The 15230-nt window shown below is 40.2% G+C and overlaps 1 protein-coding gene across 1 annotated transcript in view; it reads left to right on the top strand.

Moving 5' to 3' along the window:
* The window catches only part of C9H7orf25 (chromosome 9 C7orf25 homolog), a 198909-nt gene extending 183956 nt beyond the window's left edge, over nt 1-14953 (top strand). Inside the window, exon 3 of the transcript XR_009504889.1 lies at nt 14736-14953. The gene's annotated coding sequence lies outside the window, so the exon portion shown is untranslated. The remainder of the gene's footprint in view (nt 1-14735) is intronic.
* Nucleotides 14954-15230: the final 277 nt, after the last annotated feature.

Here is a 15230-nt window from a genome sequence, read left to right as displayed (position 1 = left end):
GTTCCCTTGTGAGTGGCCTGTTTGCTTTTCCTCTGGCTAACAGTGGGAGGAACTGCAGTTCCTCTTGGCCAGCCTCAATTTACAACCAGCTTTTCCTGCCTTTTGCTTCAGGGAATGGGGTTCCCAGACAGTAAACCTCTGACTCTTGCCTAGTTTTCAGATAAAGACCCATTTTCGGACATCTGCCCAGCGCTTGGTGCCATTCTACAGAGCTGACTTTTCATGGTGATCATTCCTTTCTCTTACATATTTGTCTGTTAAACCACAGAAGGCAGACATATATGGAAAAGGAACCATCAAATATGGGCTTAACCAACATTTAAGAGTAAATCTCTGGTCTGGAAAGACAAATATATGATATCACTTCTAAGTGGAATCTAAAAAACAAAAAATGGTACAAATGAACCTATTTACAAAACAGAAATAGAGTCACAGACGTAGAAAATAAACTTATGGTTACCAAGGGAGAAAGGCAGGGGGAGGGACAAATTGGGCCATAGGGACTGACACAAACACACTACTACATATAAAATAGATAACTAATAAGGACCTACTGTATAGCACAGGGAACTCTACTCAATAGTCTGTAATGTCCTATATGGGAAAAGAGTGGATATATGGATATATGGATATGTATTACAGTGGATATATGTATACGTAACAGTTATACGTATATCCTAACAGTGGATATACGTATATGTATAACTGACTCACTTTGCTGTACACCTGAAACTAACACAACATTGTAAATCAGCTATACTCCAATAAAAATTAATTTAAAAAAATTCTCTGGTCTGCCTGTAAAGTTGGGTGACAAGCACTGACCAGGCATGTGAGATGGACTTTTACTTCCCAGGATCTCACCCATGGTTTTTAACCTTTAATAGGACCGGCCATTAAATAAACACATGGTCAAACTCTCCATCAATTGGGCTACATATCAGCTCATAAATATCTAACTGGGCTGGATTCTTTCTGTGGCTCTGGGTATGAATGCTTCTATTACTCACCAGATACAACTGCTGCAATTCAGGAAAATGCCTCTCTCTTCCAAGGCTGGGGAAGTCCTAACTTGTGTCCAGAGGTCTCTCATGGCCAGTTACATAGGGATTAGGAGAGATCCAAGCCACAAAGCCCCTCCACTGATGCCTTCCACTGTCCAGTCAACATTTGAATGAGTGTATTCACATGTGTCGAGCTGGTTGTAAAGCTGAGGCTCTTCATATTGTTTTGTTTTATGGAAAAGGAAACCAAAAACTTCCTGTATCAGTATGTTCAGTGTGGGTAGGCTTGCGAGACAGAAAATGGGGAGATTTAGCATTAAAATGTGAAAGCAGTACTTTAAAAATTGACTCAGATAAGTATGACCTTATTCAAATATAGGTTATAACTCCCAGGAGCATTCTAGAACTGATTTAATCCCACCCATTTGTTTTGGAGAAGTAACAAAGATCAGAGGTAATTGACACCAGGGCAGTAGTTTTGAAGAACTACCACATGACTACAGGAAGACCATGAGGACAAAAAGCCCTTCTGTCTCCCAGGCAGCGTGAGTTGAGTTTAAAAAGTGAAAGGGGGCCTGGTCTGCAAAGGCGCCAACATCGGCACTTCTGCTTGCACCACAGAAAACGTGGGGGTGTTCTGGGCTCTGTCCCGGCTTTGCTGCCACTAACTTGCTTTGCTATTTTATACTCATCCTGTGATTCCCCTGGACCTCATAATTGTTCATCGCACACCTTTATAATGAGGGTATTGTGTCTGAAAAACTGCAAAGTAACTTCTCAAATTTGAGGGTTTAGTCTCCGCAGTTCTTAGACTGAGTCAAGCAACACAAGGAAAGACGATGGTTACATACACGTTTCTTTTCTTTTTCTTTCTTTTCTTTATTTCCACCAGAGACACTTCCAGTTGTAGAATCAGGGGAAGGTAGTCTAGGAAACACTTAATGAATCTTCCTGGTCTTCTGATCCTTTTCTGTTCAGTCTTCAGAAGTACTGGGGTGTGCTTTCCTGGGCCTGCTTCTTCTCAGAAAGAGACCCCAGGCAATCTGGATGACCTGGTGGAGAACCACACCACTGGCGTAGATTAGGGACCATTCTTTTCAGGCTCTTCCTGAGGCAGGTCTGCACACCTTGCTCAACCAACACAAGCTGCCTCTTGTCCCATTCTACCCCCTTTCCTTGTGCCCCACTCTAACCTTCCTTCTTCTCCTGAGGAAAGCTCCTTCCCATCTTAAAGTCTCCAACCAGTGGGATTGCATCTGTCAGGAATGCTCCTTCTCACTCTTCTTCACCCAGGAATGTCCTACTCACCACTAAGCCTTGACTTCCTTAGGGAAGCTAATATCACTTCTTTAGGGAAGCTTTCCATAGCCCTCTGTCCTGATTACCATCCTAGGTTCGGGACTCTATGGCATACTCTTTATTTCCTTCCAAGTGCTTATTGCAAATTGAATGATATAGTTTTGTGTGTAGGTATATGTGTGTGATCCTTTATTTATCGCTTTCCATCCCTTCACTTTCAGCTTATGTGTGTTCTTAAAGTTAAAGTGAGTTTCTTATTGGCAGCATATTATTAAAATCTGTTTTTCTTTTAAAAAATGCATTCAGTCACCCTGTGGCTTTTTGATTGGAGAATTATTCCATTTCCATTTAAAGTTCCATTTATTTGATAGGTAGAACTTAGAACTGCCATGTTGTTAACTGTCTACTCTCAAATATCCTATTCAGTATTGTCCTAGAGTGTTATCCAAAGCAATAAGGCAAAAAAAAAAAAAAGGAGAAAAGAAAAGAAAGGAAGGAAGGGAGAAAGAAAGGAAGAGAAAGAAAGAAAGAAAGAAAAAGAAAGAAAGAAAGAAAAAGAAAGAAAGAAAGAAAAGAAAGGAAGGAAGGAAGGAAGAAAGAAAAGGTTTACAGATGGGAAAGGGAAAAATAAATATGTACCTATTTACAGATAACATGATTGTCTATATAGACAATGACAAAGAATAGGAAAAAATCTTCTAGAATTAATAAGTGTGTTTAGCAAAGTTACAGAATACAAGTTTAACACACACAAGACAATATTTTGAAGTATATAGAAATATATTTCTATACACTAGCAATGTACATGGAAATCAAATATTTTAATAACAATAAATGTGAAATAGGTTCAGAAATGAAATACTTAGAGATAAATTTAACAAAACAAATATGCAATTTGTAATCTGAAAACTACAAAATGCTGATGAAAGGGATCAAGTAAGAACTAAATAATTGGAGAGTACACATGATATTTATGAATTGAAAGAATCAACTTAGTAAAGATGTCAACTCTCCCAAAATTTATCTATAGATTTAACACAAGCCCAATCAAAATCCCAGCAGGATTTTTTGTAGATATAGACATACTAATACTAAAATTTATATGTAAAAGCAGGGAACCTTAGAACAGCTACTAAAACAATTTTGAAAAAGAAAGTAAAGTTGGAGAAATTATATTGAGATTTTAAGGTTTACTGTAATGCTATAGTAATCAAGGTAGTGTGATATTGGTGAAGAGATAGACACGTAGATTAATGGAACAGAATAAAGAATCCAGAGTAGATTCATACAAATATGGCCAAATAATTTTTTCACAAAGGTGCAAAAGCAATTCAGTTGGGAAATAATAGCTTTTTCAACAATTGATGTTGGAACACTTGGGCATTCATATGTAAAATAAATAAGTAAATAAAGAGAACTTTAACGTAAACTTCACACCTTATACAAAAATCACCTCCAAATAGATCACAGATACAGCTAAAGTTATAAAACTTCTAGAAGAAAACATAGAAAAAAATCTTTATGACTTTGTATTAGGCAAAGCATTCTTAGACATGACACCAAAAGCACTCCCCATAGAAAGAAATGTTGATAAACTGGATCTCATCAAAGTTAAATACTGTTTCTCTGTTAAGGAAGTTGTTAAGAGGATGAAAACATAAGGTATAGACTAGGAGAAAAATATTTGCAGTCACACATCTGCTAAAGGATTTGTATGCAGAATATATAAAAACTCTCGAAACTCGGTAAGAAAATAAAAAACCGAATTACAAAATTGGCTATAGAGCAATTATCTGGTAACTCCCAAAGTTCACTGTACTTGCATGACCTTCTCAAACTATTTATTAATGAGTTAGACGAATCCCTGCTTTCTGTGTCCCCTTTCTGCATTGTCTCTTGGTATAAGAAGTCCTTTTACTCATATAGTGTTCTTTTAGATAACCTTCACAAACAAATTCATTCAGATCCCATTCACACACTTACTATGTTTTTCTTCTTCCTTAAAGAATGATTGTGTGCATGTGTACATGCGTACGTGTGTTAACACTGTGGGTCTTCTTTTTTCACTTGTAAAGTTTTATTCAGAAATCCTTTACACATTACGCAGAGGTGAAAAAAGGTAATGTTCAAAGCTTCTGTGCTGGTTTCGGATCTGTGTGTATAGATGGCCGGCACTCTGGGGGCGAGGTAGTGGGCTCTTGGGGTAAAGGGGCCTTCTCAACACCCCTGAAATTGTACCACATGGGAGGTGTGTCCACTTTTCTGAGAATACAAGACATTTCCCCAGAGCAGAAGGGCGTAGCAAAAGGGCACTCTCCGTTTTATTCTGAGAATGTAAGGAATTGGCTCACTTGAAAAGGAAAAGGGGCGAAATTAACCATTTAAGGAAAGTCTCTGCATCATTGACTGAAACAACAAGTACAACGACAGAACACTCAGACGTCTGTGGGGAACGAATACCCTCTTGCTGGCTCAGTTTTCTTTCTGCCCAGGGAACCGCTGATGCCCCAGCCTCCTTTCAGAGATGAGGAGCCAGAGGTATAGGGAGAAATGAGTCAGGGAGGTAGCGGGCCTCCTTCTTGTCAGCCCAGGGGGCTGGACTCTCACCTGGAAGGCCCTGCTGGTGCCCCAGGGGATGCGCTGGGAGCCTATCCTGCGGCTGCTGGGGGAGGGACCACGGAGGGAGGGCAATGGTCCCAACCCCCAGCCTCTGTGCGATGGAAATGCGCTCTCTGTGTCCCACCCAGTGTTGCTGCGATGATTAATGAGCCCGCCAGCTCCCGGAGTCCTTCCTGAGCTGGCCTGGAGCTTTTCCACAGGGACCATGGTGAGCGTGTCTCAGGTCCCCCTGTCTCTTTTCACTTCCCGTCTGATCATTTTTCCGCCTGCGCCAAGCTGCCTTCTTGTTGGATTTGTTGCATTTTCTTTTTCTTTCAAGTTTATGTCTCTTAAATAGATAACCACCAGTCTGTAGAAGAAGCGTGACATCCCTAAACATGCATCAGAGCCCCGGGGATGAGGATACAGCTGATTATTCTATTGATGGTGACAGTAAAATAACTTGAGATTTAAGCAGTGAATTTCCAACAAGCTGAAAACACTGTGTGTATAATCAGTCATTTACTCCCAAAACAATCCAGTAAGAAAGAGAGCATATTATATTTCCTTCCTTTCTCCCTCCCTCCTTCCCTCCCTCTCTCCTCACTTCCTCCCTTTCTTCCTTCCTTCATCCCTCCCTCCCTTCCTTCCTGCCTTCCTTCTCTCCTACCCCATCTCTTTCCTTCAATAAATGGAACATACTAGGCACCAGGCATTTTGCTGTATACGATACACAATAAAGCACAAAACATGAAGTATTTTCTGAAGTCACCTACTGACTCAAGATATACAATTGAAAAGCTGGTGCTTCTGGTTCTATGACATTCATAACTCAGATATTAGACCTTATGGATCAGGACCATGAGATGACATGGTCCAGGCAGGGAGGTAGAGGCAACCGGGAGCCTGCTAAACATCCTTTGAACTGAATGAGGCTGGGGGAACCCATCTGCCTGTGCAGCCCAGTGAGTCAGGAATAATGTCCAAAATACACCTCTGTCTCAAGCACAGTTTCAGAAATGGTGAACAGTAGGAGAGTTTGAGGTCAAGATTTTAACAAGTGGGCAGAGCATGCGGAAAGGAGATCTTGGAATCTGCTTCTCAGGCAGGAAGTAGACATTACCTGGGAAGGACTTCCATGGGTTTCCTGCCTTAGCCACTGCTGGGGACAGGGACAAGGCTCTTGTGTCTAGGAGAGGACTTGGAAGACCAAGATAAGTTACTAACTCCAGGTCCATCGGAGGACAGGTAGACCATATGAAGTAACCATCAGAAGCAGGGAGAACTGGGATCAAGGCAGAAAAAGCAAACGTCAACGGCAAGGCCCACATAGGTGGAGGAGAGAGATCCAACCTGTGGGCTACATGGGGACTGACAACCTTGAACTTCATCTGAGCCCTGTGTTCCTGGAAAGCAGAGACAGATGAGAAATCTTCTCATTTTGTGTTTCAGGAAACAAGGACCACCTGCTCTCCATATTCTGAGACAAGACCCACCTCTACCCTTTCTAAGCGACTATAAGTCCCTGTTTCTTCGCCTCTCTATGGAACCCTAGGCACCCTACCTTTTCTTTTAGATGATCCTCATGAATGAACCTTCTCCCATAAGAGCATTCTCCTTAGGTGTCTGGTGTATTTTGTCTTTCGCAGGACCCAGATCAAGTTACGGTTAGCCTAAAAACTCAAAAATGGAGAGGAATAACAAGTAGGCCAGCCTACAACATGGCTCTGCGGTCTTCAGACTCTGGAGCTGGTGAGGTCAACATTCTAAGTCCCAGAGCATGGAGACCTGGGCCATTGGATATGTATCCTGCAGCCTTCAGGATGTGCTTAGGAACTGGAGTAAGGCTGAGCATTGTGTAGTGGCTCCAATGTGAGAATGCATCAGAGTTACCTGAAACACCCCAAGTTCCTGATTCAATAGGTCTGAGGAGGGGAGGGGGCTAGGAACTTGCCTTTCTAACAAGTACCCAAGTGATGGGGATACTGCAGGTCCAGAGACCACACTTGGAAAACCACTGGGGTAGTGAATGCTAGTAGAACCATGTGTGAAAACTCAAAGAAGACAAAGATAAAGAAAATGAAGCTAATTCTCAATAAAATGAGAATGCCTTTGACACCCACTTCATAGGATTGTTGTAAGGCTCATAGGCATAGACAATGTATGTGCATATATCTATGTAAATTATCAAATGCTACACAAACATAAAGTATGTTATTTTCCCTTCAATATATGGGGTTCTCTTGAATACTTCCATACCACAGTCCTTAATTTTAAAGAATTAAGTAATAGTTGTCAGTGTAAATCACTGAGTTTAGGAAATGCAAGCTGGGTGAGGAGTAGTTGGCATTTAGGATGAATAAAAGGTATATTTCATGGTGAAAGAGATGAAGTACTTGATCCTCTCTCAGTTTCTAGGCTACATTGCTAAGGATTAGGAAACGTCTATGACTGACACTTAGATATAAATCAGCTTGGAGATTCCTAAGTGTATGTATGAGTCAGTCATTCAGTGTTGAAGACATTGAGTTTTACATTCATGCAAAACGGCAGCCATTTGTCATTGCCCTCCTTGGAATACGTTACATCCTCAGGGTCCCATAGGGTGCATCCTTGCATTGTACTTCTATTTAAAAAATGCTATTCTGAAGATGTGACTCCTGCTATATCCGACCTCAGCACCTCTTTGCAGCTCCTACTGCTGGTTTTAGCATCTTTAGGGGAAAGGCCCTGCCAACCCCTTTAACTGCTACCTTGTCAGAGGGAGACATTGCCTGTGCCTCTTACATACTATTACTTGAGAATCTGGCTCTTCTTTCCTTCTTTCCACCTCCCTACACTCCTAAGTATAAATCACCAGCCATAGTCACCCCATTTCTTTCTTAGGGCTCAAATGCATTAACCCTATCAGAAAATGGAAAACAACCCAAATTCTTAAAAAACCCAAAGGAAAGATAGCCAGTGCTAATTATCTTGAAGTAATGTGAAAGTTATTTCCCCCAATTACCTACTAGGTAGGCTGCAACCATTCTGCTTTCTTTAAGCCTTTTCCTAAAAGTCTTAACTTTTTCTATAGAGAAGATTCATTGTGGTACAGTAATGGGAATTCCTCCCTCCTTAGTACTGCCTGGGGCAGGTCAATCCCACAGTCATGTCTGCCCTCAGTTCTTTCAGAATCAACTCTGGGGAACATGGTCTCATTATCCTAATAGGACAAGGAAAAGAAGGAAGGAGAGAGGAAGGTTTGACCCAATATTCCTGGCTCTGGTCAAGTGGGGATCTTCAACCCCAAGAGCTCCAGCATGGAGAAGGGCAGGATAATCTTCTCCACTCTTGGATTGTCGGCACCTCTTTTCTCTCTCGTCTCCACCATCAAGCACAAAATGTCCCGAGACTTCCCTGGCGGTCCAGTGGTTAAGAGTCCACACTTCAAATGCAGGGGGTGTGGGTTCGATCCCTGGTCAGGGTACTAGGGTCCCACATGCCGTGCGGGGCGGCTAAAAAAAAAATGTCTTCAGGTGAGAAACAAAGTTATTCGCTTTCTCAAATGTGTCAGGAGGCCTTGTGAACACACGTTTCCTCTGATAAGACCACACTGTTGATACGCTTTTTGCATCGGTGACCTGGGCAGACTACAGATAGGCTCATAAAAATCATCTTTCCGACAATGGCTGGTCCTGAAAGCAAACCCTTGCTTAATTTCACATCCATGTCGTTTACATAAATGTACGGTCTTACACAAATATCAACCTCTTTAGGTCTCAAGTCTCAAACAGAATTTAAGAGGCTAGGCTACATGATGTTTAAAAAACGTTTCTTTTAGTTCTGCAGAGTTTTCCTATGAGAATAAAAATGCATGGATTTGAGCTCCAGATCACTGATCCTTGACCCAGTTTTAGTTTGTTTTTATGTGTTCATTTGTTTGTTTAATGACTATACTCTATAGTTTATAGTAGGATATATATAACTGTATCAGATTGAGCAGTATGAAAATTGGCTTAGATAAAAATGGTTGAATATTTTCTATGGTTCAACCTAATATATTCTAGTAAAGATAATAAAAAGCCACACTTTAAGTGGACTTGAATTTTTTTATTGAATATTATAGAATCAGGTTTTAAATTGGACATGATCTCTTAAGATCTAAGACATTTTTAGCTCTAACTTAATGTTGAAGAAATCTCTTTGTCAGAAGGAAATTGATATATTTCTTTCTCTTCCTTTCCATTCTTCATTTCTGGGAAATCTAGATCCTCTAGCCTGAGCCGACGGCCTAAAAGATCTTGTAAGCCTGGAAACTCTCAGTCAGTAACTGGCTTACAGGTGCATGGAATCTTGGGTGACTTTTCTTTGGCATGAAAGTTCAACCTATGGAAACATCCATACTTTTCTTTTTTCATAAGTCACACTAAATTAGCACAAAAACTCAGGAACTGACCAGAAATTTCAATAACACTGGGCTCAGCTTTCTCTCTCTAACCATCCATTTCTCCCTTTCCTCATGTCTTCACCAGGATGTACTTGCCCTAGTGGGCTGAGATGCTTCCAGCCAACTCACATCTATCTTAATTCTTTGGCTTCCTTCCCTTCTGCCAGAAGGATTTGTTTTAAAGGTTTGCTAAGATCTAACAAATGGGGAAAGTGGGGTCCATCATATAGAGTGTGGTGATAAAAGCACAACAGAACTACCAGAGGATGTAAGGGACCAAAGCCATGTGGGCCCGTGGTTTTGGGGTACACTCTGTGTTTTTAGGGATTCCTGTTGGCTTCATTCTTCAGCTGTAGGAGCTTAAGGGTACCTCAGATTGATTTATTAATATCTCAACTTTATTCACGTTTCAAGAGGAACTGTGTGACATCTTTGGAATGTTTCAGCCAGAAATCTCAACGCTTATGCTGCTCAAGTCTGTTCCAAATGGAAAAAAATGGAATTTTGAAACTTATCCCCTAATATCGGTTTCTTTTTTGTTCCTGCCACATCCTGTGTACTCTTTAGTTTCTGGACTAGTGTTTGTAGGAAGGGTTGATTACAAATGATCATTATTTTCCTAGACAACTAGAAAGAGTTAGTTACTTTGGGGAATTAAATCAGCTGAAACTGTACACAGCAACACAGATCCCCATGCAGAGCTGGGGTACTCACTCAGAAAGAAGGAGGCGTGCAAAGATGGGCTATCATCTGAGAGGCAGTACTCATAGCCTCAGGGCCCCAACTGCTGCCCTAAGTTCTTAACTGGCTTCATACCTCCAGTGTCCAGCCCCATAAAGCCCATAGCTCCTTCCTTGGTTAATCTTCTCCAAGCACCAATGTTTACTTGTTATTCCACAGCTTAAAGACTTATCCCTAAAGACCATATCCTGCCCTTCCCTTGTTATGGAGAACGGGTGGCCTTCAGCTTGGACTGGAATACAGTATAGGCCATCATTTCCCATGTTAGCATCCAAAGATCTACCTTTCCACTCGTCCATCACAAACCTGCAGCACATTCAGCTCCCTGTTTATTTATTTATTTATTTTAATTTATTTTATTGATGTATACTTGATTTTCAAAGTTGTGTTAATTTCTACTGTATAGCGAATTGATTCAGATATATATGTGTGTGTGTATATATATATATATATTCTTTTTTATATTCTTTTCCATTATGGTTTATCACATGATATAGAATATAGTTCCCTGTGCTATACAGTAGGACCTTGTGGTTTACCCATTCTATATATAATAGTTTGAATTTGTTAATCCCAAACTCCCAATTCATCACTCCCTCACCCTCTTCCCCCTTGGCAACCACAAGTCTGTTCTCTATGTCTGTGAGTCTGTTTCTGTTTTGTAGATACGTTCATTTGTGTCAAATTTTAGATTCCACATATAAGTGATATATATTTGTCTTTCTCTTTCTGACTTACTTCAGTTAATATGATGATCTCTAGTTCCATCCATGTTGCTGCAAATGGCATTATTTCATTCTTTTTTATGGCTGAGTAATATTCCATTGTGTGTGTGTGTGTGTGTGTGTGTGTGTACCACATCTTCTTTATGCATTCATCTGTTGAGGAACATTTAGGCTGCTTCCATGTCTTGGCTATTGTAAATACTGCTGCAGTGAACACTGGGGTGCATGTGTCTTTTCAGATGATGGTTTCCTCTGGATTTATGCCCAGGAGTGGGATTGCTGGATCATATGGTAGCTCTATTTTGTGTTTTGTAAGGAACCTCCATACCGTTTTCCACAATGGCTGTACCAATTTACATTCCCACCAACAGTGTAGGAAGGTTCCCTTTTCATGGAGCTCCCTGTTTAGAGATGAACATCCACTTCAGGCACAATTCAGAAACTCGACCTCAAAGCGTTCCTGCCAAAAATATGGCGGAAACTATTATTTAGTAGACATCATTTAAGGCTTATACCCTCCATCCACTTTTGCAGGTCTCTACCCACTCGTAAGTTAGGTTACCAAAAACCAGTGCACGTGTTTGGCTCTCTCAAGAAAGCTTTCCCAGAGAATCATGATTATACTTGCCTTCATTTAAGGAACTCTGCAATATCAGTATTTGAAGAAAGGACTTGTGAATCCCGTGAAAGTACAGCTAAAGATAACATTCCTGTTTCCTCCACATGTATTATGTGGCAAGTATACTGGACAATTCTCAGGCCAGCACTTTTTTTTTTTTTTTTTTGGTATTAGGAGTGTTGCTGACTCCAGTTTGGCTGCCGCCCCCCGCCACCGACCCCTTCCTTTCTTTTAAAACTCATTTATTCCTCACCTTAGTTACTCAGGTGTACTTCAAATAATATTGTAAACCATCCTCAATTCTTTCTGAAAAAATGGTAGGTTACCAGTAAATACCCCAGTCTGACCTTCAGTTGGACACCAAGAGACAGAAGAGTCAGGTCTCCAATGTCAAAAAAATGCTCCACGTAGCACCGATAGGAGCTGATGCCTCCTTGACCACATCACAGGCTCGGATGATCTGAGCTTCCTTGTGGAATCCTTAGTTGCCCATCCTATTTTCTCATGGGTCCCATACTGCCCCACATTCTTTGCTTGCTTTGGCTCCTGTGGGTAACTTCATTTTCAATTCAGGTGATTTCTGAATCCCTCCTCAACCTGACTTCTAAGGTTCAGTCATTTGAACTATTTAAACTAGCCTGCATGGGAAGGAACTTCTCTTATTGCAGCATTTTTCAAATTTCAGTCAATTGCATCCTGCTTCACATCTGTATCCTTATTTTGCTTAGTATCTTTTCTTAAATTCCCTCCCTGTATTTCCGATTGGACCTGAAATACAGAGTCGAGTTCATCGTTATTTTTCGTTCTTGACAGACTCTTAACATCGGCGCAATCAAGGCTTACACTTCTTTATTCTGTTAATTACTTAATTACTTCGAATATGTAATAAGTGTCTGTAAACCACGATCCCAAACAAAAGCCAAGATGTTAACAATAAATCCAGCCCTATGATCCCCTTCCACAACCTATCCCCTGACCGTTGCCCCCTGAAAGACATCTTGAATCTTGTATTCATTGTTCAGTTGCTTCCTTTTATACCTGGTCTCATTTCATCAATACGTACATCTAAAATGTGCATTTTAAAATTTTAATTGTTTTTAACCTTAAGAGAAGAATCTAATGGCATGTAAACTTTTGAGTCTTGCTTTTTTCACTTTATATGACTTAGATCTATCCATATTGTTCTCAGTGGCTGTAGTTCATTCATTTTGACCGTTATATAATATTCTGTTATATGAATTCACCACCATTTATTTTATTCATCTACTTTCCTGCCATTGGGTATTTGGGTGAGTTCCATGATTTTGCTATTGTTAAGAGGGCTGCTGTGAACCTTTTTCTGCATATCTCCTGCATTCAAGGGCTAAAATGTATCTTGGATATGAATACACAGGTGGGATGGTGACTTATTAGAGCAGGCAAATGTTCCATTTAAGGAGGCAATGCCAAACTGTTTTCCAAAGCAGTCACACCAGTTTTTCCTGCCACCAATCACTACAGGTAGCTCTGAATTCACACCCTGCTCAGTGCTTGTGAGTGTCAGACTTCTGAGTTTACACCAACCGGCTAGGTGACAAGTCTCACTTAAACATTTTTTAAAGGGAAATTTTATATTTTTAACCATAAGTAGAAGATTCATATCACTTGTTATAAATAGGAAACCATGAAAATAAATAAATAAAACAAAACCAAAATCATGTTCAAAATCATCACTAGATACTCCTACCTACTGAAAACAATTAGCCTGAGGTCACCGTTTGTTTCCTTTATTAAAAGGGAAAGCTAGCAGGTGTTAGAGAGCATTAACGATTTAACAACAAACTAAGACAGTCTGACTGAAAGAGCATTGAAAAGGAAGTGACTTTCTCATTCTGTGACTTAGTGTATTTAACCTTGAATACTCTTAATTCTTAAAATCATCTTCATTGCCACCCACATATTGGCCCTAATTTGGTTCTCTGCTGTATTTCCTTAAATAATCTCTTGTGAATCACAGCCAATTCCTGAGTGATCCTGTGAGGTTCTGATGCATTGTTGACAGTGTCAACTTGTAATATGGATCTCTTTGAATAAAATCCTATTTACATTTCGTATCAGCAATCAGTTCATTCCTCGGCTGGACCTAAAGAGGAGAGCAAAGTCTGTTTAGATTTTACATTCTGCTTCAATAGTTAAGAGATTTGTGTTGTACTTGAGGGCTCTTAGTTGAATAGTCTCTTGTCTGTCTGAACTGTTTCTGATCTTTCTGTCTTAGTTTTAACATTTTGTATCACATATATTTTAACACTGGAAGCTGCCTCAAGTGTCTTGGATGTATTATTAAATAAATTATGCCATAGAAAAAAGAGCTTCCACTGTGAAAGAAAGAATGAATGTGAATGAAAGCAGTGATCAATACTACTTTACATCGTTTTTAAACTATTGTGTGTGGTTACCTCATGTCTTTCCACCTAGATTATAAGCTGCTAGAAGACAGGAATTACCTTACGTTAAATGTATGTGTTCCTTGGTCCATAGCACAACATTGGATGGTAGGCATCACATAAACACTTGTAAAGGCGTGTGTTTAAGTGGCACACCTTCTAAAGTAATGGCAGGAAAGCTGGAAGTGGCAATGATCTCAGAAGGAGGTTGCCAAATTTTGCTTGAAGACTCGACACTGTAATTCAAGGCTTTATTTAAGAAGATAGTTGTGTAGTGAGAAGAACATATGCTTTGATAGTCAAAGAAACATGGGTTCAGGTTCAATTCGGCCAATGATCAGTTGTGCCATCCTGGGTACATTACTTAATTTTCCCGGTATGAGTGGTTAATCTATAAAATAGGATTCATGAGTCCTTCCACATTTGACAAGGTTAAATAAAGGCAAGACATGGGCTACAGAGCAGATGTTTAAATATTGCTAATTTCCCCTCCCCCAACTTCTCTGAAGGAATTGTTTCCTATGTAGATTTGAACTTCGAGGAGAGTTTCTGCTCACACATAATAATAAGCATTCACGTTAGCGTCAGTTTGATTGTATACAATGGATTCGAGTGCTGAGTTTTCGTTGCCTTGATGTATGACATCAGGCAAGCATTGTCTTATGTTGTGATAGGGAAGAACAAATCTGACTCCATATTAGATTTTTTCCTTTAACTTTATGCTTTGTGCTCTGTTGCCTGTGCTTAGTCATGCCGGCTCTGTACCTTTTGTAAAAGCATGTCGCCTGTAGCCTGAAATATATAGGATAACCCATTCTCAAGGTTCTGACCTTTAAGAGTCCATTCATATAGAGATAAGAAGTTGGAGAACAGAAAATAACATCTGTTTTTTTGGAGGTTTACAGGAACATCATGACCTGACCTACCTAGAAAGCTGCAAGAACAAAGGATTCTGACACCAAGAAGTCTGCAACAACCAACCTCATCCCTCCCTCACCTTGCCTTTAAAAGTGCTTTGCTGAAACACTTTGGGGAGTTCAGAGTTTTGGGGGACAGAGGGCACAAGCCACCTGTCTCCCTGGTTGGCCCTTCAATAAACCTTTCACTGCTACAAACTCTGATGTTTCAGTTTGTTTGGCCTCACTGTGAGTTGGGCATACAAACTTGCATTTGGTAACAATGTCAGCTATCCTTAAATGACATCTGGGTTATCTGTCATTCTCCTGAGATCAAGCCTTATAAAACAGAATGAGGAAGGCCTTCTAAAATCATGTTTCCTTCCCATGCAATAGTACTACTACAATACTGTTTTTCTTCATAAAACCAGTCTCCCGGTTTGCTGGGTGACAATTCTGCTTCAGCTCTGAACGCTCAATGTTCCTTCACCTCATA

Source organism: Balaenoptera ricei, chromosome 9, assembly GCF_028023285.1.
Source record: "Balaenoptera ricei isolate mBalRic1 chromosome 9, mBalRic1.hap2, whole genome shotgun sequence".
NCBI lineage: Eukaryota > Metazoa > Chordata > Mammalia > Artiodactyla > Balaenopteridae > Balaenoptera > Balaenoptera ricei.
Note: the sequence above shows the minus strand (reverse complement) of the source record. Positions and strands in the feature narration are given on the sequence as shown.